The sequence below is a fragment of the Hibiscus syriacus genome, unplaced genomic scaffold (genome assembly GCF_006381635.1).
Source record: "Hibiscus syriacus cultivar Baekdansim isolate YM2019G1 unplaced genomic scaffold, ASM638163v2 tig00112305_pilon, whole genome shotgun sequence".
In the NCBI taxonomy this organism is placed as follows: Eukaryota; Viridiplantae; Streptophyta; class Magnoliopsida; order Malvales; family Malvaceae; genus Hibiscus; species Hibiscus syriacus.
Genome location: NW_024063299.1, coordinates 1229002 through 1252342, shown reverse-complemented (window position 1 = coordinate 1252342; position 23341 = coordinate 1229002). Strand labels below are relative to the sequence as shown.

Below are 23341 nucleotides of genomic sequence, written 5' to 3'. Positions count from 1 at the left end.
TTGCGAATTAGACTTTCGCGTTGATCGTAACATAAACATCAAGGTATATACAACATCAAACACATTCGAAGCTATAAATACAAGCTAAGGACACTTGAAGAAGCAAGAGAACAACAATCCAAGCAATCAAACACGAGAAAATCCCAACATGATAACAACTGAACAGATCATATCAATGTTCAAACTCAAGTTACTAATGAATTTCTAACTGAAAATGTATGCATTCACACATAAAATACACATAATACAATGTTTGCATTTTAAAATCACCTAAGTTAATAAGTCCCAAAAGGTGAAGCCGGTTGTGATTGGGATTTTGATTTTGATTGCGATTTTGATTTTGATTTCCTTTTGCTTGGCACCATATGAGCTTTGGATTTTGATGATGATCCATTTTTTGGTAGAGAAAAAGATGATTGTGATGGAACTGGTGATCCACAGGTCAACCTTGTATGACCACTCTCCTTGCACCTACTACATGTCGATATCCTCTTCTCTTCACCCTTAGACGGTATATGATAGTGAGGTTTTGGTCGGCCAGGTAGCATGTTGTCTATGACTGGTGGCAAAACTGTTTGTAGGTTATCTGGTATGTCCCACTCAGAAGGATGTGGACATGGGTAGACAATCTCGGCATAAGTCTGTCGATATACTTCTTTAGTGTAGCAATCCATAGCGTATGCGCTTGAATCATCTTGGTTTAGATGAAGAGCAACTTTTATAACATGGCCACAGATAACCAGATGTTTTTCATTTCTTACAACTACACGTCTTTGCATTTATATCGACAAGCCCATTTAAATTATTATCCAATACTTCAAACAAAGTGTTTGAACATGGTTCAACTCTCCAGGACGTTAACTTCACAATAGTAATGGGTAATTTCCGGGAATGACGACTTAAAGTGTTGATTGATTCTGCACTATTAGACGTCATTAAACCATATCTTGCTCCAAGTTGATGTACTATTGACCATCTTTCAAACCCGACATCTTCTAGTGTTTGAGCACATTGAGGTAAAACACGTCTTAAACAATTTATATGCTTATTAAAATCCACTTCCCGATAAGCTTTTACAGCCTTCCAGTATGTCTATTTGTGATTTTTTATACCAGTAGACCTTGATTTTAGATTTCTGTACAAATGAACACCACAAAGTCCATGAAAAACATCTGGGAAACACCTTCTAACAGTGTTGTCAATTGAGTTTGCCCTATCGGATATGATTGTCAGATTGTTAATAGGACCTATGCAATCCCTAAGATGCCCCATAAACCATGTCCATTAATCAGAGGTTTCATATTTGCCAACTCCGTAAGTTATTGGCAGTATCCCATTGTTAGCATCCATGGCTACTGCTAATAAGTTTACTCCAAGGTATTGACCTTTCAAATGTGCTCCATCAACTATAATAATTGGGCGCATGCAAGTAATAAATGAACGAATCTACAAAATCATATACACAAGAAATATAATCATTTAAATGTGAAATGCATGCAACTAACAAAAATGAGTCAACAAATTATAATTATTACTAACCCAGCACCAATGGCGATAAACAGCAACTCAAAGCGTCCATCTCTATCTGTTTTGATATGAGTTACCGACCCAGGATTTTTCAACTTTAAATTGTGACAATAAGCTGGTAGTTGGGCAAACGATGCTTTTGGCGACCCCCTCAACAATTCCAAGGCATAACATTTGGCTCTCCAAGCTTGAGAATATGAGATACTAATCTTGAACTGAGCATTCATGTAAGTCATAATTTCATGTCCCCAATATACCCTTCCATTCAAAAACATTAACTCAGCCAGAAAACCACCCAACACCTTTTTGTATGCCTGTCTATGGTGAGGAAAAACTTGGGTTCTTGAACATGTATGTTTATCAATAAAAGTCCTAACTTGAAACATTTCGCAATCTTTTATCCTCTTAGCAATCATACGCCTACTAATCTTGAACTGAGCATTCATGTCAGTCATAATTTCATGTCCCCAATATACCCTTCCATTCAAAAACATTAACTCAGCCAGAAACCACCCAACACCTTTTTGTATGCCTGTCTATGGTGAGGAAAAACTTGGGTTCTTGAACATGTATGTTTATCAATAAAAGTCCTAACTTGAAACATTTCGCAATCTTTTATCCTCTTAGCAATCATACGCCACGTACAGTTTTTGTCAATCATACACCTTGTTTTGAAACGATATTTGCTTGATTTGTTAACTCTTAGTTGATAGCCATCTTCCACACATTTTGTATACAAAGCTATCTACAAGTCTTCCTTTGTATCAAAACAATCATCTTTCTTGATACGAATAACTTTTGTGTAACAATCAACTGATATCTTTACCAACTCTTCTTCATGTATCTGAGTAATTCTGGCATATTTCAGTTATACTCTAGTGGTACTTTCTTTTTTTTCCTTTCTTCGGGGACTTCTTCTTTCTTTTCTTCTCAGGGCTATATGAATTACAGAATGGATGTTCAACATGTTATCACAGTGTAACTTCTCCTATCATCAAACAATCTTCCTCGGAGCGGCTGTTTCAATCAAAATTCAGATTTTGACCAATATCAAAATCATTACATGCAGGGTATGTTTCTTCTTCCATCATATCATCAAAATCCAAGATTAAAGTCCGGGTATCAAAAATACTTACTAGTACTCACAACTTTTTCTGTTGGCTCATAATCGTCTAACTGGTCAATACGAAAACCGAAATTTGGTGCTGAAAGTTGATTGGGATTTGGATTAGGAAAAGGTTGTGAGTTTTGAGATTGTGTTTGGTATTGGAAATGTGGTGAAACAAAATTTGCTTGGTGATGAAATTGTGGTGGAATCATTAAATTTTGGGTTGAAGAACTTAGTTGATTACTACACGCTACTTACCCAACTTCACTATTTCTAGGTTCAACAACATATAGTGTAACATCATCTTCTTGCGAAACACTAATGTAAGCAATGAATCGTTCAACATCTTCATTGTCGGTTAACAAATAAACTTTACCTTTTCTCAGATAAGATAGCCTAAATCCACTTAGAGGCTCTAAATTCAATTTCTTTGCAACACATAACATTAGAGTTTCATAAGTTAACTTTTTTAATGATAGTTTTAGTTGAAGATTCATGGGTAAAGGCACATATTGTAAAACGCCATTAACATTCTCTCATGACCCTCCAAAACACAAATCTATCCAAACATGATCAACATTAGATGATTTCATTCTAAAATTGTAAATTAATTTACTAAACAAACGAGCTATAAACTAGATATCATCACTAACTTAGAGAAAAACATACTTTTATTAAGTTGATAGTTGATAATTTGGGAGAGAAATCATTGAAAAATATATAGAAATAAAATTATGTAAAAAAAATAGAGATGGGGAAGGATGTCGTTGGATATAGGAACGGATGTAGCCGGAGAGAGTGATAGATGGAGATGGAATGAGTTGCGATTTAGGGATTTAGGTTATGAGTTGTTGTTGCTGCTGCGTTGTTATATACCCAAAACATTTGTGTTGCGAAACTAAAACCTGTTGCGAAATTAAATTCGCGTTGCGAATTTGAAATTCATTTACGAATTTGAAATTCAGTTGCGAATTTGACTTTCGCGTTGCGAATTTGACTATCGCGTTGCGAATTTGAATATCGCGCGAATTTGGAAAATCGCAACGCGAATTTGGAAAATCGCAATGCGATTTACATATTTGCGTTGCGAAATTGGAAACTGGGTTGCGAATTTGTTGGTCATTTTGGCAAATCCAAAAAAAAGTTGGTTAAATTCGTATATTATAAGGCATTTTTTGTCACTGAGGTTATTTTCTCTTAAATATTTAGCTAAAGGACATATAATTTCTTTCAAATATGACATGCCCACTAAATAATAATAGCTGAAAACATTCCTTTATGAATGGCAATGCCATGTTTTCCCTTTTCTTCAAAAATCTTGTTTGTTATGAATCATGTTCAATCATAATAATTGTTGTTCCAATTACTGTAGACAAGTTCAGAGCACCTAGTTTCCAGTTTATTGCCTATGCTTCTTCGAGCTTATGATGACAACGATTCTCGCATACAAGAGGAAGTTTTGAGAAAATCTGTATTGCTTGGCAGGCAACTTGATACACAGGTGATTGTCATCAACTTTCTTTTTAACCTTCTCCATATTTTGTTACTAATGATCATGAATGGATTGCAAATCTGTTAGAAGACAATCCCAGATTTTGCTGGACACCTATTGACTTAGATGTTATGCTTGCCATTTTCAATTTTTGGGTACTGGGAAAAGGGTAAAAAATCATTTGTACCTGTTGATTGTTTATGATGCAGATTCTCCCTAGACTAGAGATAATGAGATGAATCTATGGATTTCAGACTTAGATTTCATCTCCCCTTGCCAAAAGAAGGTGATTACACCGTCAGCAGAAGGAAAGAATAAAGTAATATACCTTTTTTCCTTGGCTGCATTTTGTATGGATTTGAATGAAGCAAATATGAAATCTAAGGATTAGTGGGTGAACACAGCCTACAATTTTGAGCCTTGTTTGGCTTTTAAATTCAGTCTTTCCAGCTCTTTTCATTAAGTTTTGTTCTTCAACTTATAGAATACACCATCTGTTAATTCACTTTGGATGTTTATCTTGATTCAAAAGAAAAGCCCCTAATCTAATGGTGATGAAAACCTCGCATGCTTGCCATGAAACCCAGCAACAAGGACTGAAATCGAATCCCAGGGTTGTCCAAGAACAGGTTGCAAAGACAGATTATCACCCTGTTGCTTATGAAGAATCAAGAATGAATTATATTAACTGAACTGAATTATTGATCTGCCGTTTATGTAAAATCGGGAGATGGAAATTCACAAGGATCACTGGTAGAATTGCCATTGATTTCATTTATTGTTGTTGGGTTGCACTGTAAGTACATGAGGTTCGCATCAGATGGGAGAATAGATTTACTCCATAGCAGGAGCTTCATTCCCTTTTTATCATCATAATGGGTAACGGGTAACCTACCACAAACTACACACAATATCTATAACAACTTCATTGTGGAATTTTAGCTTTTTTTCTTTCTAAAAAAAACTTGTCTAAAAGATAAGTATGGTAAAACATGTTTTGTGTTCATACCTTCTATGGTATTCTTTATATTTCATTATTATGCTGGTAAAAACATTTAACAACAGGTTTTTTAAAATTATTTTAGCTGTTATGCCTTCTGGATTTTGTTCAAGTATCTTTAAGCTATATTTAGTGCATTGCAGCTTTTCAATTACTTATTTTATCATATTAAAATAGGAATTCGTACAACATGAAATATGGATTTGACAGTATGACATTAACAAATTGTATGTCATCTTTATTCTTGCGTCTTTCTTTCTTTTTACATTATTATACTCCTGTTGGAAGTACTTATGTTAACATACTAAATTAAGGTTTTACTGTCTTCAGCTTGTGAAACAAGTCATCCTGCCTCGCATTCGTGGCTTAGCTCTTAAAACAACTGTTGCTGCGGTATGTATGAGTTTTTTAGGCAATTAGCTTAACATTAAAATTATATAGTCCTGCTTTTTAGATTTAATGTTATGATTAAAGATTGCTATGTCACGTAATTTATTACAAAAAAAACTGTGATAAAAAACTAGTTATAGATTAATTTGGGGTTTCCTTGTGCGTAATCCCTGCTATTTTCCAGAAAAGACGTGCCTCTAAGATGAAAATGAATGAGGTCATCTATAAAGTTGAGTGTAATGGGAAAGGAAGAAAGGATACTTCCGTTTCTCAAATATTGTATGGAACAAGGGCCTTTTTATTTTTGAAAAAGATTGAAAAAAGAAAAGAAGACGACATAACTACCCTTTCTATTAATTTTGATTACATTCTTATGGACTTCTTTGTTTATTTGAGCAGGTCAGAGTCGGTGCTTTGCTATGCTTAGGAGAGTTTGTTCACACACTTGATATAAAGGCTGTGTTGGATGTCTTACAAACTATTCAACGTTGCACAGCTCTTGATCATTCTGCTCCAACTCTTATGTCTACCCTAGCGTTTCAAACTCAAATCTGAAGCAGGTAACAATAGACTCGATTTTTTGTTGCTCAAGTTGTTTTCTTGTATATCGGGACCTCTAGGGGGCATACAGCTCATTATCTGTCTTTTCTGTTGATAAATCGGGCAAAGTAAACGAAAGAACACAAGAATTTTAACGAGGTTCAGCAATGTGCTTACGTCCTCGGTGCCTAGGCGGTGCTAGAAAATTTTATTCAATTCTCATAGGTTTAGGTTACATCTCTATTTATAATAGAAAACCCTGGTACATAATTACAAAATTAACCCTGTACCGTACCGCGGGGCTACGCCCCCGCACCCCCAACCCATAATCGTAACCCCCTCTATGAGACTTTCTTTGTAAGGACAGTTTATGTTCGCTTCGCTCACTCCGCTCCATCCCCTGTCCTCTTTACCGGTATATTTATGAATCATACTTTACATTTTCCTTTCATCTTGTTTAGTATGGAGTTGAATTCGCCGCAGAGCACGTCCTCTCTCTACTCATACCCTTTCTTACAGCCCAACAGTTGAATGTTCAGCACTCTTTGTTAAGGAAATTCTCAGGAATAGTGTTATTGTTGTGCTTGTTGAAAATCCTCAACCTATTTCTCTGTACACCTGCGTGATTTAAACGATGAATTCTTTCTTTCGTTCTCGCTGATTCGATTCCTTATATTATATTAATTCAAAACATAGAAGAAAAGCGAGGGATTACTTTAACTGATTCTGGAATCCCAGAGGTCAAACATGCTGCTACTACTGCCAATGGACTTTGTCGTAATCATCTTTCAGGTGGACCCGAATTTAGCTTCGACTTAAATAAAACACATTAGAGCCGCCACCGATTATTTAAAAAATATAGGTTGTTTGGACACCATCTTATCTGATCTGCGTTTTACCATAAATATGTTGGATTCGGAGTCCGTTATAGTCAATGAATGATTAGCACCCTTTAATTGCCCTTTCGGTACCATTTAATTTAAATCGAAATTAAAAAATTTGATTCGAATTGTTTACCTTTGATCGATTGAAACTACCCCTAAAAAGTCAAAAAGATGCTAGATTATAAAATAGAATAAATAAATAAATTTAAATAAAAGAGAAAAAATATATATAAAAAAGGTTTAAAAAATAAAATAAAATCAAGTTAAAAGATAAAATAATAGAGAAAAAATGAAGAAAATTTAAATTTTAAAGGAAATAAATAAATAAAATAAGTGAAAAAATGTTAATTTAAAGTAAAACAAATAAAAAAGAAATGTAAATTTTTGGAAGTAAATAAAAAAACATAATGAAAAGAAAAAGTATATATAAAAAAAACTTAAAGGACTAAATTTAAATAAATTGAAATTCATGGATCAATTTGATGCTAAAAAATGAGCTTCAAGAAAAAATAAAAAGTTAGAGGGTTAAATTGCAAAAATAGAAATTATAAATAGGGATTAAATTGAAATAATTCAAAATTTAGGGGCAAAATTATAACAGGTGGCCAAAATGAATTACACTTCAAACTTGTAGTGACTGCAAAAATAATTTAAAAATCTTGTAATTACACAAATGTCCCCCTATAAATACCCCTTAAAACCCAAAAAATGTCATTTGTAACCAAATTCACCAAAACAATCTCTCCCCCTCTCCAAAAACCTCTCAACCCAAACCTCTCAGGCCAATGGCCAATCCATCTCCGACGAGTCCCTCCACCGTACCGGCTGCCGCCAACCGCTGCTCTGGCCACCGCCACTCTGGCCACCGCCACTGGTGGCCGAAAAAACCAATCTCACCCAAAAAATTACCCTCGTCCCCGTAAACCCGAATCCACCCTTAAAAAATCGAAAGAAAGTCTAGATCGGAGTAGATCTAAATCCCAAAGCTTCGACCTTTACCTTGGTTTTCGATGAGATTCTTTGTCCTCCGGCGACCCTTGGTTTCCCGACATGGTCCTTATGCTCTCCCGGTGGCTTTCGGTGAAGGCTTTGATTTTTTTTATTTTTTATTTTGCTATATTCGAATGATTTTGTGTTTTGGTTTGATTGGTTGTTTGGCTTGCTCAATCTTTGTTTGGCTTTTTCTTGGGATTTTTCTTGTGGTCCTCTACTGTGTCCGGTGTAGGACTTATATAGCCCCCCATTGGAGGTTTGTTTCCGATTGCTTCGGGTGTCACTCTCCCCGTTCTCGATTTACTCGGGATGTGAACGTTGTTGGCTAAAATCCCGAGATGGTTCAATCCTGGGCTGCCCCGATTTTCTCTACCGAAATCTTGGCTAGTTGTGCATGGCCACCGGTACGTGGTCCTCACGTGCCCCTCGAGCCCCTCCTATGCGTCACCCTTGCTAAGATGCGTAACCCTAGCCACTGTTGGGTCAGGCAGAGGGGCTCGGGTTGTTGGGTTGGAACATGCCTTCTTCGGTTGGGCCTCATTTTGAACTTTATTAGATCCTAAAAAATAAAACAAAAAATAAAATAAAAATAAGGAAAAATAATAAAAAATAAATATACGATAATATATTTTAAAACTAACATTTTCAAAACCCAAATATTATATATAATTTTCCAACATGTTTTCTAAAATACATATTATATATTTTCCAAAAATATTTTAAAACTACATATTATATATATTTTCAAAATGTTTTCAAAAACTATATATTATATATATTTTCAAAATATTTTCAAAAACTATATATTATATATATGTTTTCAACATTATATATTATATATATTTTCAAAAAAATTCAAAACTATATATTATATATGTTTTCAAAAATGTTTTCAAAACTATATATTATATATATTTTCAAAAATGTTTTCAAAACTATATATTATATATGTTTTCAAAAATGCTTTCAAAACTATATATTATATATATCCAAAACTGATTTTTTTAAAAAAAATATTATATGTTTTAAAACAATATTCTTTCAAAAACTATTTTATATTATATATATAACTCAAGACGAAAATGAGTGTCTACAGCTGACACTCTTTGTCTTTTTCGTGTAACGAAAAATAAAACAAAGATAAAATGACACAAATTTTCGTTCGGTATGAATGGGTCCCTGAGTCTAGTATCTCCCTTGTGGAGTTGAAAATTGACTCTACAACAACAACAAAAACAAAATCCTATTCTCATATGCAATGGGGTAAGGGGAAGGTAGGTTAGTAGGCTGCCTCTAACGCCAGGTTGAGAGCAGCTTCTGTGGAAGACCTCTGGCAATTCAGAAAATTAAAAATACATATTAAATACAATGCATGTATAAATAAATAAATACATAGTTAAACAGCCTTCATATGCAGTCATTCATATGCGCGTCTGTAATGGGAAGTAATCCCTGCAAATAAACCATGCGTAAAAATCTCTGCATATACACAGAAAACGTAAGTCCTGGATTAATTTAAATTTGACTAGGATATAGTTCATTGTTGCTAAATTGCAGCCAACCCAGGTATTCTTTTTGACTTAAAGACCTCATTTTAGGTTTCAATCGGAAAGTAGTTCTTCGCTGCTACCATGCGGTTGATATGTCATCGAGCTAAATGGAATCGAACTCGAAAGTTTTTGTTGACAGATAGTCATTCTCACCTTGAGCTATGTTGTAATAGGCTGGGAGATAACCCTCTATTATTGCAAATGATTCATTTGCTGTGAAACTAAGTCAATCCATTTAGGCATGATATCATTTTTCGTGAAGTTGAAATCGTGGATGGCTCCTTCGCTGTGAAGTTGAGCTTTGAATTGGATGTCCTTCGTTGTGAAGTTGAAATCTAATCTCGAGTTGTAGTGCTTCACCAAATTGACTTTGGGTTGGATATCCTTCGTTGTGAAGTTGAAATTCAATCTTGTATAAGTTGCGTCATTTCGAGTTCAATATCTTTCGCTGTGAAGTTGAAATCTAGCTCAAAATCTGAACTGGAAAGTTGTTCGTTGACAGACAACTTTTCTCGACTTAAACTATGCTGTAAATTTCCTCTAAATGAAGGATTGCCCCCCTTCTCGGGTCTAAGCCGATCATAATTCTTTAGATGACTCCCCTTCATGGGAAAGCCAAGTGGTATATTCTGTCAGTCGGATATCATCTATCGTGGAGTTAAAATCTGACTTGAAAACGTTAACTGGAAACTAGCCACTCGTCGTTGAGTTAAGCTGAACTGGATTCGTTCTCAATTGGCTCTCGAACCAGTCTGAAGTTGATTCTAAGATCTGTCGATCTTTCAATAGGTCAAGTTGGTTTAGGTGTAGCTCCCTGCCACTAAGTTAAGCAACCACCATCAATCTTTTTTTAAGGTTCTCTTGAATCGAGTGTCTTTCGTCTTGAAGTTGAAACTTGACTTTAAAGCTGCAAAAGTTATGTATGTGAAAAATGATAAATGTGATGCTCTTAAGTATGTCTAAGATGTATGCAACATGAATTAGTTCTATTTTATCTCTTGGATGTAGCCTAATTTTTGTCTGTTGGTCTTGTCCTTGGAATATATCATGCCCCATTTTCTTCTCGGGTTGCTGACAATGTCACAAGGGAGTGTTACAAGTTCTATCTAATCACTCAGACTATTTGCTTTCAAGAATATGAAATGCTCCATTATTCTGGCATTGTTTATTCTTTCTTCAATGGAGGCAAAATGAGCCTTACCAGCTTCAAGGAAATTTCACATTTGAGACTGTTCTATTTGAAAATGTTTTTCTCCTTTCTTTTATTTTAGACAGCAAAAAAAGAATTTTATAAAGTATTGCCTCTTAATTCAGGCTCACAATCAAATCAAGTCATACACATGAGTTCACAGAATATCAAAAGCATTAATAACTCTTTAATGCTTTTAGAGTTATAGCTCTTTGACAAGTATCCAAATTGATGAGTTGGCTTCCTATTTTCTAAGGTTTCGGCCACCAAAATGTCATTTCTTTCTCGTCCTTTTGAACATCGCAACATGCCCCTCTTTCTTGGCTTGGTATTTTAATCGGATGTGGAAAAAAATACAACTAGTATAATCAACTACTAGACTTTCTAGAACACTTTTATTTCGGTTCTCTGAAATCTTTCATTTGTTTCATTTGTTCAAGCTTCGTAGACTCCTCTAACAAAGGCAGTGTCGAAATATTGATCTAAAATTAAAATTCCTAAGTGCTCATGTGAAATTAACTATAACAGGTGTTTCTTAACTCCCTTAGTCCATATTTACTGAAACTCCTTATTTAGATAAATTTGACTTAATTTGTTATTGTTTGGCTAGCTGAATTCAGCTTTATTGTATATATATATTATAATTGCCTTTATCGGGCTAGCTGAAGGGTTCATCTCATCACAAAGTCTTCAACTTGACAATTGTAATAGAGCAAACACCGAATTGCCAAGTACTCAAGTAATTTCATGGTTTGAATGCAATTTATTCATAAAGTCAAGGTTTTTGAGTTTCCTCTATAACCAATTGCCTTAGTGGAATAGCTTAGCTTTATTATATACATATATAATTACATTCTGGGTATACAGATTCGATTTCTTAAGCTTGTCAAGAAGAACCTGTTATAGTCTAGGTGTTGTTGAAAGTAAAAAACAACTCATCTTTAGAGTTCAATTTTCAAGCAACTGACCTAAACTAGATTCATCTACTCGACTATTTCATCTGTAAAGATCATGATCATCATTGAACGTTATCAACAAAAGTATGGTCTAGTCAGTTTTGTAATGTCGTACGCAAAAGATGCCCCATGTTATCCGCTCCTATACATACCTGAATACCAAGCCTCTTGTTCATTCTTTTATGAGAGGAGAAGGCTATATCAGTTCTTGCAAAAAAAGGGTATGGTGTTCGAGCATATCTTCTGGGGTAAGGTCAAGGTATTTGATTTATCAGTTTTCAATCTTGTCACTTTGTCAAAGATCTATAACTCCAATCATTTACAGATTTTTTAATTCAGTTAATATTCAAATAATTTCAAGTCTATAAATTTGATTCAATGCTCACCATCTTTGAAGTAGCATAAATTCATTTAAATATCCTTACAAAAAAACTGAGAAAATATGAAAAACAAATTCAAACAAAATGATGCAAATAGATTAAAGCTTCATGATAGAATGAAATGATCTCTTCCTTATTAGGATGCCCCCGAGTTGTTAAAGTGGATCCAATTCTTGTTACGCATTTTTTGTACGATTCTCTTGAATGTGAAGCAGTTCTCAATAGTGTGCACTGGCACACAGCCATGATATTCACAATGAGCATTCTTATCATACCACCTGGGGTATGGGGGCTTCATGGATTCCACTGGGTATGGTGACACCACGTGAGTGTCAAAAATTTGTTGATACAATTCTTTGTAAGTTATGGGAATATGATTGAAATTTTCCCTTTCTCTTTCTTTCCTGAGTTCCCTTGGATCTTGTCTAGAAGTACCTCACGGTACAACTACAGTTGATTTTGGGTTGGAGACTATAACACTTTATTGGCGTTGTAGGTGTTAATGTTTTTAATCTCTCCATCCCTCTTCTTCATAGGAGGTTTCTTACTGGTCTCCCCTTCCTCGATCTTGCCTTGCTTTATGGCCATTTCTAACATCTCCCCGGCCATGACTAAGTCAGAAAAAATTTCAGATGTGCTTACAACCAGGTGCCCAAAGTAAGGAGCCTTCAGTGTTTGCATGAGAGCTTTCTAGTTTCCTTCTCATCCAAGGGTGGATGAACTTGCACAGCTAAATCCCTCCATTTCTGTGCATATTGTCTGAAACTTTCGTTATGCTTCTTCTCCATACTTTGCAGCATAACTCGATCTGGTCTCATATCCTCGACATGTTTGTATTGTTCTAAAATGACTTGGCTAAATCCTTCCAAGTCTTGATATGGGATCGGTTTAGCTTGTTGTACCACCGGATGGCTAAACCAGATAGACTCTCCTGGAATCAATGAATTAGGAGTTGGTTGTTTCCTATATATCCTATCATCTTTCGACAGAACATGGTAATGTGGGCTTACGGGCAACTATTCCATCGAACTTCTTAAATTCTAGGGATTTGAACTTCGGAGGAAGAACAAAATCTGGACTAAACTGAGTTCATCGACTCCATAGTAGTCATTATCTCCTTTAACCACCTTCATTTGATCCTCCAATTTCTTGATTTTCTCTTCCATTTTCTTTATCTTGTCCTCCTCATCAAAATCTAGTATATGGTAATCACCCAGATTATTCTTAGGGTTAGATACAGAAGTTTGTACCTTTACAGCGGACAAGGCTTTTGTTTTTGCAACGGATGAGTCCCCTTGAAGTTCTGGTAACATTCCATGTGAGATAACCACCTGCGGGGTAGGTGGTATAGCTACCTCTTCAGATGAACCTGCCCCAGACGCACTTGCTTGATTTAAGCCAGATAACTTGGCAATAATTTGATCAACCAAAGACTATTGGCTTTTGGTGATCTAGTCCAAAGTGTTTTGGTTATTCAAACTTATTTTCTCTTCCAACTCCTTTTGCAACCTTAACATGTTCTCCTCGAGTTGAGCTTTCTTTGCCTCCATCTTGTTCTTCTTTGAGTGAGTGTTATAAGGATGAGGTGTGTCCAGTGTTTGTTCCTTTTTCTGATGAGACATTTTTTATTAGTTAATGTGAATGTAAATAAATGAATAAAAAATAACAAATGTAAAATATTGATAAATGCATGATGCATGAAATGTTCGAGTCATTGATCCAAAAACATGTCTGTTATTATAAATAATCTTTATTGGGACAAAAGTGTTATTTATTAAGAGACAAAAACATCTTAAAGGTATATTTTGACTAAGTCCTCTAGACCCCAAACAGCTTCTAACAGGTCGACTAGTCTTCTTCCTTCATCTGTCATCGGTTGAATACCCTGTTGAACCACTCCGGCTTCTCTCGCTAAATCATACAAGTGTTGAGCTTCTTTTTGTACTTGTTCCAAGAAATCTCGAATGACTGCATTTCTAGCTTTCACCATTTACTGAGCCTGTTCCCTAACGGAAACGCCATTGGAGCCATCTATCGATAGGAACTATCTAAAGTTCATTTGCTTATTTCTTGAATTCTTCAACAATGGCCTCCAATTTCAGCTGTCGTTTTTTCATCTTGTTCTTGTTGTCTTTGAAAGGACTCTCCAGGTCAGTAACCTTTTTTCTCATCTGCCCATGCAACCTTTTCCAACTCATTTTTGAAAAGTTAACTTTTGATGTGCTTGGTGTAAATCGATCCATTCTGAGTCCTTCACAATGCAGCAAAGTGGTATACTCTTCGATTGTGGGCACCACATCTTCTTGATTGAATGTGACACATAGTTACCTTACGGATTGTCTCCCTTTTCCTTCTGAGTCTTTTCTGACCATAGCTATACCTCTATGTTTTTCACCTCTTGTATTACAACCCCTTTGTCCATTAATGCAAACTATTTACATTTAACGAACACGTTTTTTGTGGATCAACACCTCTTTTAAATGATGTAAATGATAAAACAAAAATAAAGAAAAAAATGAAAGGAAAAAAGTTAGTAAGATAAAGATAATAATCAAAATAATGATGAAAAAAGTTCTACCCCACATGATATCTACTACACATGCTTATTATTCGTACCCGGACATGATTTATATCCCGCATGTTAATTTTTGAACAAGTCTTAACCAGATATCCTTCTAGTGCGCATGCTTTGAACAGAAAGTAAAGCAGAAAATAACTCAAGACATCCTAGGTTTTGAAATGGAGTTTCGGGGTGGGCTCTAATTCCTTGTAGTCTTCCGGTTTACGTTCTAAAGAATGGTACCCAAGTTCTCCTCGCTGGTACACCTTAGGTTTGTCAGACCCTCAGTCCTAAGCCCATTACAAGCTTATGTGGACCAAGTTAAACTCGAGAGGATACATTCCCTTATGTTTATAATGAGAATAAATTCACACGAAGACATAAGATATATGAATCCCGAAGGTTACTTGCTAGGCCTATACGGAGAATAAATTCCCACGAAGGCGTCGCTTTCACCTTCACTTAAAAAGGGTTTGGAGCTCGGGTATAGAGCCAGAGATGAAAAATTTTAGAAATCTGAAATCATTGAAAAACGTCAGTATAACTATTTGTTTGAAAAAAATCAAAGATAAATAATAAGAATTGAATAAATTAATTAAAATTTAAACTTGTTATTTTTGCTTAAAAAACAGCTGGAAATTAATTCTGGCCTAACTCACTTACATTTCCCCAGCAGAGTCGCCAAGTTGTCGCAACCGTCTTTCAAGTGGGCCCGGAATTGGGCTTCGACTTAATTAAAACGCGTTAGAGCTGCCACCGATCATTTAAAAAATATTTAGATTGATCGGACACCATCTTACTTGATCTGCGTTTTACCATAAATATGTTGGATTCGGGAGTCGGTTACAGTCAATGAAGGATTAGCACCATTGAACTGCCCTTTCGGTACCATTTAATTTTTTCAGTTGTCTTAATTGCGAAAATTAAAATGTAAATCGAAATTTAAAAATTCTATTCTAATTGCTTACCTTTGATCGATTGAAACTACCCCTAAAAAGTCAAAAAGAGATTAGACTGTAAAATAGAATAAATAAATAAATATTAAATAAAAGAGAAAAAATGTTTAAAAATAAAAATAAAAAAATAAAATCAAGTTAAAAGAAAGAATAATAGAGAAAAAATGAAGAAAAATTAAATTTTAAAGGAAATAAATAAATAATAATAATAAAAGTGACAAAATGTTAATTTAAAGAAAAACTAATAAAAAATGTTAATTTTTTGAAGTAAATAAAAAACATAATGAAAAAAAGTATATATAAAAAAACTTAAAGGACTAAATTCGAATAAATTGAAATTCATGGATCAATTTGATGCTAAAAAATGAGCTACAAAAAAAATAAAGAGTTAGACCCCTTAAAACCCAAAAAAAATATCATTTGTAACCAAATTCACCAAAAAACTCTCTCCCTCTCCAAAAACCTCGCAACCCAAACCTCTCCGGCCAATGACCAGTCCAACTCCGACGATTCCCTCCACCGTATCGGTCGCCGCCAACCGCTGCTCCGACCATCGCCACCAGTGGCCGAAAAAACCAATCTCACCAAAAAAATTCCCCTCGTCCCCATAAACCCAAATCCACCCTTAAAAAATCAAAAGAAAGTCTAGATAGGAGTATATCTAGATCTCAAAGCTTCGACCTTTACCTTGGTTTTCGACGAGATTCTTTGTCCTCTGGCGACCCTTGGTTTCCTGACTTGGTCCTTATGCTCTCCCGGTGGCTTTTGGCAAAGGCTTTGATTTTTGATTTTTCATTTTGCTATATTCAAATGATTTTTTGTGTTTTGGTTTGATTGGTTGCTTGGCTTGCTCAATCTCTGTTTGGCTTTTTCTTGGGATTTTACTTATGGTCCTCTACTGTGTCCGGCGTGGGACTTATATAGCCCCTCGTTGGGGGTTGTTTCCGATTTCTACGGGAGTCACTCTCCCCATTCTCGATCTACTCGGGTTGTGAACGTTGCTGGCTAAAATCCCGGGATGGTTCAGTTCCGGGCTGCCCCAATTTTCTCTTTTAAATCTCGACTGATTGCTGTGCATGGCCACCGGCGCGTGGTCCTTACACGCCCCTCAAGCCCCTCCTATGTGGCGCCCTTGCTAAGATGTGTAACCCTAGCCACTGTTGGGTCAGACAGATAGGCTCGAGTTATTGGGTTGGAACAAGCCTTCTTCGGTTAGGCCTCATTTTAGACTTTATTGGACCCTAAAAAATAAAACAAAAATAAAAATAAGGGAAAATAAATAATAAAAAATAAGTATATGATAATATATTTTAAAACTAACATTTTCAAAACCCAAATATTATATATAGTTTTCCAACATGTTTTCTAAAATATACATTATATATTTTCCAAAAACATTTTAAAACTATATATTATATATAATTTTTTCAAAATGTTTTCAAAAATTATATATTATATATATATATTCAAAATGTTTTCAAAAACTATATATTATATATATGTTTTCAAAATGTTTTCAAAATTATATATTATATATATTTTCAAAAAAAAATCAAAACTATATATTATATATTTCAAAACCGATTTTTTAAAAAAAAAACTATGTGTTTCAAAAAAATTCTTTCAAAAAGTATACTATATTATCATATATAAAAAAACTCCGACGAAAATGAGTGTCTACATGCTTCAATCTCAAGCCTTGGGCAAAGCAAATAGAACCGTGGCTTCTTCGAAAAGCACCTCAATATGGGATGAAGATTGGGTTCCTACTACTGGAGCAGCTGCCAATGTCAGTAACACTGTCCACCAGCCTTCCAAGAATTATTTATATGTTCACTCTAATTTTGGTGATAAGTCGATTCAATCAGCACCCGGACAATCTCAGTCTTCCTTGATATCCGTTGTATCCAGCCAGCAAACATCTATTTCTTGTCCTGCGGTTGACATTGAGTGGCCCCCTAGACCACCTTCAGGTGTTGCTGCAGAGCCGGGAAATGGTTAGAATCAATTAAATGCAGGAACATCATTGCCATCAAGTTTCGAAGATTTAGATCCTTTTGCTAGCTGGCCTCAACGGTCTAGTACCTCAAATGATTCTGGAACCTTTAGTAATGGTAACATGGGGACAGGCATGGACAATTATGGATTCAGTTCTATTGCAAGCACCCTAAGCACCACAAACTACCAATCAGACAACAGCAATAGTTGGATGTTCGGTAACCGAAACTCTGGGAGTTCAACCTTGAATGCAGATATTTTGAACGGTGGAGGTCCCCAGAATGGTATCAGATCCATGAAACAGAACCAGCGGGTTTCAGCTTCAATGAACTCTTCATACAATAACCAGAAACCAGCAGATATTGGATCTATATTTGGTTTTAGTAAGAATGAGTAGACAGTCTAAGACTTGCACCGCCACCGTCAACAGCAGTGGGTAGAGGAAGAGGTAGAGGGAGGGGCATGAGTTAAGGTTCAAAGACAACCAACAGCAAAGCAACGTCGGAATAGCCTCCTCTTTTGGATTTACTTTGATAGGTGAAGCGTCCCTTTTTACCAACACAGATTGAGATTTTTGATACAGCTGCCAATCCATCCATCTTAAGTTGTCATGTGGATGGGGCATTATTTGTTACGTGATCCATTTAACTAAGGATGTAAAATCAGGTAATCGGACAGGTTTTAGTCGGAACTTGGCAGGTCGAGTAAAATCGGGTACAGGTCAACTCAGGTCAATTTGATGGTTTGACTCGGATCAGGTCGGGAACAGGTCAAATTAGTTTGGGTTATTTTCAGGTTGATTTAACACCAAATCCAGATCAGGTTCAGGTCAAGTCATTTTCAGTTCAGATCGAAGTCAGTTCAGGTCTGAAGCAGATAAATATCAGGTTAATTCAGGTTCAGGTGGACTTCAATTGGATTTCGCTCAGATCAGGTCACATCGTTGACAGATAAAATTCAGGTTGGATGTTTATCGGATACGATTGAGTTCAGGTTGGGTCGTTTTTATTTTTGGATTAATTATTTTGTCATCTTTCGTGATTGTTGAATTGCAAGTTATAATTGTATATGATTTCGAGTAAATTAAGAGAAAAATAAATATTCTTGGATCAATTTTGTAAAAAAAATATAAATTTAAGGAAAATTTGAAGAAATTTAAAATTACAAATAAAATTTTAAAATATAAATTAAACAACAAATAGGTAAGGGACTAAATCGAAATAAATTTAAAATGTGAGGTTTAAATTAATATAAAAAAGGACTAAATTAAACACACTTAAAAAGTTATGGGCCAGTTACAAAAATATAAACAATAACTAACAATGGGCCAAATGAAGATGCAAATATAAATTTGAGGACTAAATTGAATACATATAAAAGTGAAAGACTTAAAATTGGAATAAATTAAAAAACACAAAAGGATTAAATCGAAATAAATGCAAAATGTAAAGAAATAATGAAAAATATAGTTAATTGCATTCATTTAAAAAATTGAAAAAAAAATATAATATAAGATTATATATAAACTATATTTATATTATAAACTATATAATTATTATAAGCTATAAATATAAATTATGTTTATGTGAACTATGTATATAAACTATGTATAAACTATAAAATGTATATAGTTTATAAAATATAATTTATATTAATATATATATATATATATATATATATATGTATATATATATGTGTGTGTATAAACTATATATGTATAAACTATATAAAATATATAGTTTATAAATTATAATTTATATTAATGTAGTATATATATGTATGTATAACTAATATAAGTAATCTATAGAATATATATATAGTTTAAAGAAACACTATACATAAACTATATAAAGTAATAAAGTATATAGTTTATAAAAAAACTAAACCCTAAACCCTAAATTTTATAAACTATATATGTATAGACACATTTGATAATTCATATATAGTTTATATAAACAATAGTTTATATAGATTATATATGTAACATTAACCTATAGTCTATAAACAATAGTTAATATATGTATACATGTAAGCTATATATGTAACTTATAGTACATGTATGTATAAACTATGTATAATATATATAAACCATATAAAGTAAAGTACTTATATAGTTTATAGAAACAATATGCATAAACTATATAAAGTAATAAAGTATATAGTTTATAAAAATCTTAAACCATAAACCTATAATCATAAACCCTAAACACTATACATAAACAATAGTTAATATATGTAACCTATATAGTATATGTATACATGTAAACTATATATGTAACTTATAGTGCATGTATGTATAAACTATGTATAGTATATATAAACTATATATATATATATATATAACCTATAGTATATGTATATATACAATTTATTTATATGTTATATAAACTATATATGTAACTTATAGTTTATAATCAATAGTTTATATTAGTGTACTATATAGTTTATACTTTATAACCTATAGTATATAATTTATAAACTATTGTTTATATTAATGTACTATATAGTTTATACTAATGTTAATTATCTTAACTATAATTTATATTAATATAGTACATCGTTTATAAACTATACTATATTAATATTAATTATATTAACTATAGTTTATAAACTATACTATATAATTTATAACATATAGTTTATATTAATATTAATGTTATAGACTATATTTTATATTAATATTAATTACAAATTATAAACTATATTATATTAATATAAGCTAATATTAATATTAATTATATTCATATTAATTATAATATATAATTATTTTAATATTAATTATAAATAGTTAATTAATATAAATTATATATGGATGAAATTGAAATAATTTAAAATATAAAGATTAAATTGAATCATTAAAGTTGGACTAAATTGAATAAAATCAAAACAATGGGACAACGGTATAATGCAAAACGAAATTAAAAAAACACGCAGATCTTTAACCTAACCCGAACGGAGCGACTATAAAAGGTCAAATTTTCTATTTTTTTTCATTTTCGAGTTCCTATTCATTCTCCCATTTTGCTCTCTCTCTCTCTAACTCTTCGTTTCTCTCAAATTCTCTGCCTTCTCTCTAGAAGTTCATATGTGTTCTTCATTGTTCTTTAAAAAACCTTCATTTGATCTTCAAAAACACCAAATCCAAAAATTCTTTTTTTTATCGAACACATGAAATTCCATCATTGTTTATCCTTGTTCATACCAAAACCCTCATTTAATCTTCATAAACACCAAAACCCGTACGTTTTCTTGTTTTTCGATCAAACACCCAAAATTTTCTCCCATGTTCATCCGTATTCATCCAGTTCATATTTGTTCTTCACAAAAACCGTCCGTTGATCTTCACAAACACCAAAACACATATCATTTCCTATTTTTTTAGATCAAACCTTAAACCCAAGCAACAAATCATCCTTGTTCTTCCCCAAACCATTCTTTAATCCTTATAAATACTTAAACCCTAAAATAAATTTGTTTTCTTTAATCAACCCAACCATGTTCATCTTCTATAACCCAAACCTAAACCTTAAACCTAAACCTAAACCTTAAACTCGAACTCAAACCTAAACCCAAACCATGACCTTAACCTTAACCTTAACCTAAACCAGAACCCGAACCGAACCCGAACCCGAACCCAAATTCGAACACGAACCCAAATTTGAACTCGACCCTAAACCCTAACCCTAACCTAAATTCAAACCCAAACCTAAAAAATCCCTAACCAAGCATCTTCACTTGATGTCTTTGTTGATATTCGAATCCTTATTTTTTTCAAGGGTTTCATGTACAACCATTCTTACGAGTTGAATTATCCATGTATGTTTAGTATTTTATTATTTTGTTTTTGATTTTAATATTGTTTATTAATATATTATTCATTTCTTTTGTAGGAGAAAACCCAACAAATCAGAATGAAGGGCATTTTGAAAGAGGTAAATATATTGTAATTTGTAGCTACTGTTGATTTTTTCCTCTATAGTCCTTGTTTGTGTTGTTGGTTGTTCATTCAGATTGGTTGTATAAGGTTGTTAGTTGCATTTATTTAAGGTTTAATCAAGGTTTAATTTTTACCATACTAACCCTAATTTTTTTTTTTTTGCAAAAGGATGTAAATGATATATTGTCCGAAGCAGTTGATTTAAATAAATCCTCTAAGAGGAAGTCCATTGGTTCATCCAAATTTAGGATAAGAACCTCTCATGTTTAGGACCACTACACATTCACCAAATCTGATGATGGTTCTATTTATACCGAGTGTAAGTATTGCAAATTGAAAAGGTATAAAGTTGATTCTTATATTGGTACATCTAACCCTAGAAGGCATACTGAGAAATGCCAAACATATAAGGATTTTCTTGCTGAAAATCCAGGTAGTGTAGCTTCTTTTGATCAAAACAAATACTATGAATTGTTTGTTAAGGCTATTATGTGTCATGGTTATGCATATAGTATTGTTGAGCATGACAAACCTAGGGATTTACATCTTTACCTTAATTCTTCTGTTAAGGATATATCTGGGTATATTGTTACTAAGTATTGCATGTTGGAGCATGAAAATCATAAAAAATTACTGCTTGATTCAATGCATTCTGTCTCAAGTCGTGTTTGTTAGTCGTGTTTGTTTTACATGTGATGCTTGGTCTGCATGTACTTCATGTTCTTATTTTTCCCTTACTGCTCATTATGTTGATAATAACTGGAAACTTCAGCCTAAAATACTTATTTTTTGTCGTTTTCCTCCTCCTCATGATACTGAGTCTATCTTTAAGTTTTTGAAAAAATGATATGTGAATGGGGTCTTGAAAAAAAAGCATTTACCATTACACTTGATAATGCTTTTGTAAATGATAGAATGGTTAAGAGACTGAAAGATTGTTTGAATGTCATTTCTCCTCTTCCCTGCAATTGTAAGTACTTCCATATAACGTGTGTTGCCCATATTTTGAACTTGATAGATCAAAAAGGTTTAAAGGTAATTGATTCTTCTGTTAATAAATTACATCAGATTGTTAAGTTTATTGATTCTTCTGACTCTTGACTTTGTGCCTTTGAATTAGTTGTTAAAGACTGTGATTCTTCTGTCTCTGGTAAGTTAGTATTGGATGTTCCTACTCGTTGGAATTCGACTTACTTGATGATTCATAGGGCACTTGAGGCTAGATTACGAATTAACTTGTTTGTTAATAGGGAAAATGAGTTGGATATCATTACTGATCATGAATGGCAAACAGTTCAAACAATCTATGATTTTCTTGAGCCTTTTTATGAGATTATTACTATGTTCTCTTGTTCTAAGTATCCCACTTCTAACTTGTATTTGGCCAACGTTGCTGCAATTGAGAAATTGTTGTGTGATGCTTATAATGATCCTTGTGAAGGTATTTCTGCAATGGCAGGACCCATGCTTGAACTATATGAGAAATATTGGTCTGATCACTCTATGATTATGTCTTTTTTTGTTTTACTTGATCCTCGATATAAATTACAACATCTTAAGGAGTTGTACAATGTTCTTTATGTTGAGGATGAGGTTCAACAGAGGGTAAGTCTCATTTATGATGAGTTTCTTGAGTTATATGTATTTTATTAAAAAAATGCACCTTGTGTTTCTTCCTCTTCTTCTTCTGTCCAAAGTAGCACATCCTTGGACAGAATTGGATCGAGTTCCAATTGGCCTCAAACATTTAGAAAATCATATTTAGTTCAGGTTAGTTAATATAATTTCTAGTTGAATTTTAACTTATTTATTTCCTGTTTTCATTTACTAATATCTTGTCTTTTGTTTTTCAGAATTTTGATGCCAATTTAGCTGCTTCAA

At 33.5% G+C, this 23341-nt stretch overlaps 1 pseudogene; it reads left to right on the top strand.

Annotated features, from left to right (window-relative positions):
- The window catches only part of LOC120177695, a 93049-nt pseudogene extending 74957 nt beyond the window's left edge, over positions 1-18092 (top strand).
- Positions 18093-23341: the final 5249 nt, after the last annotated feature.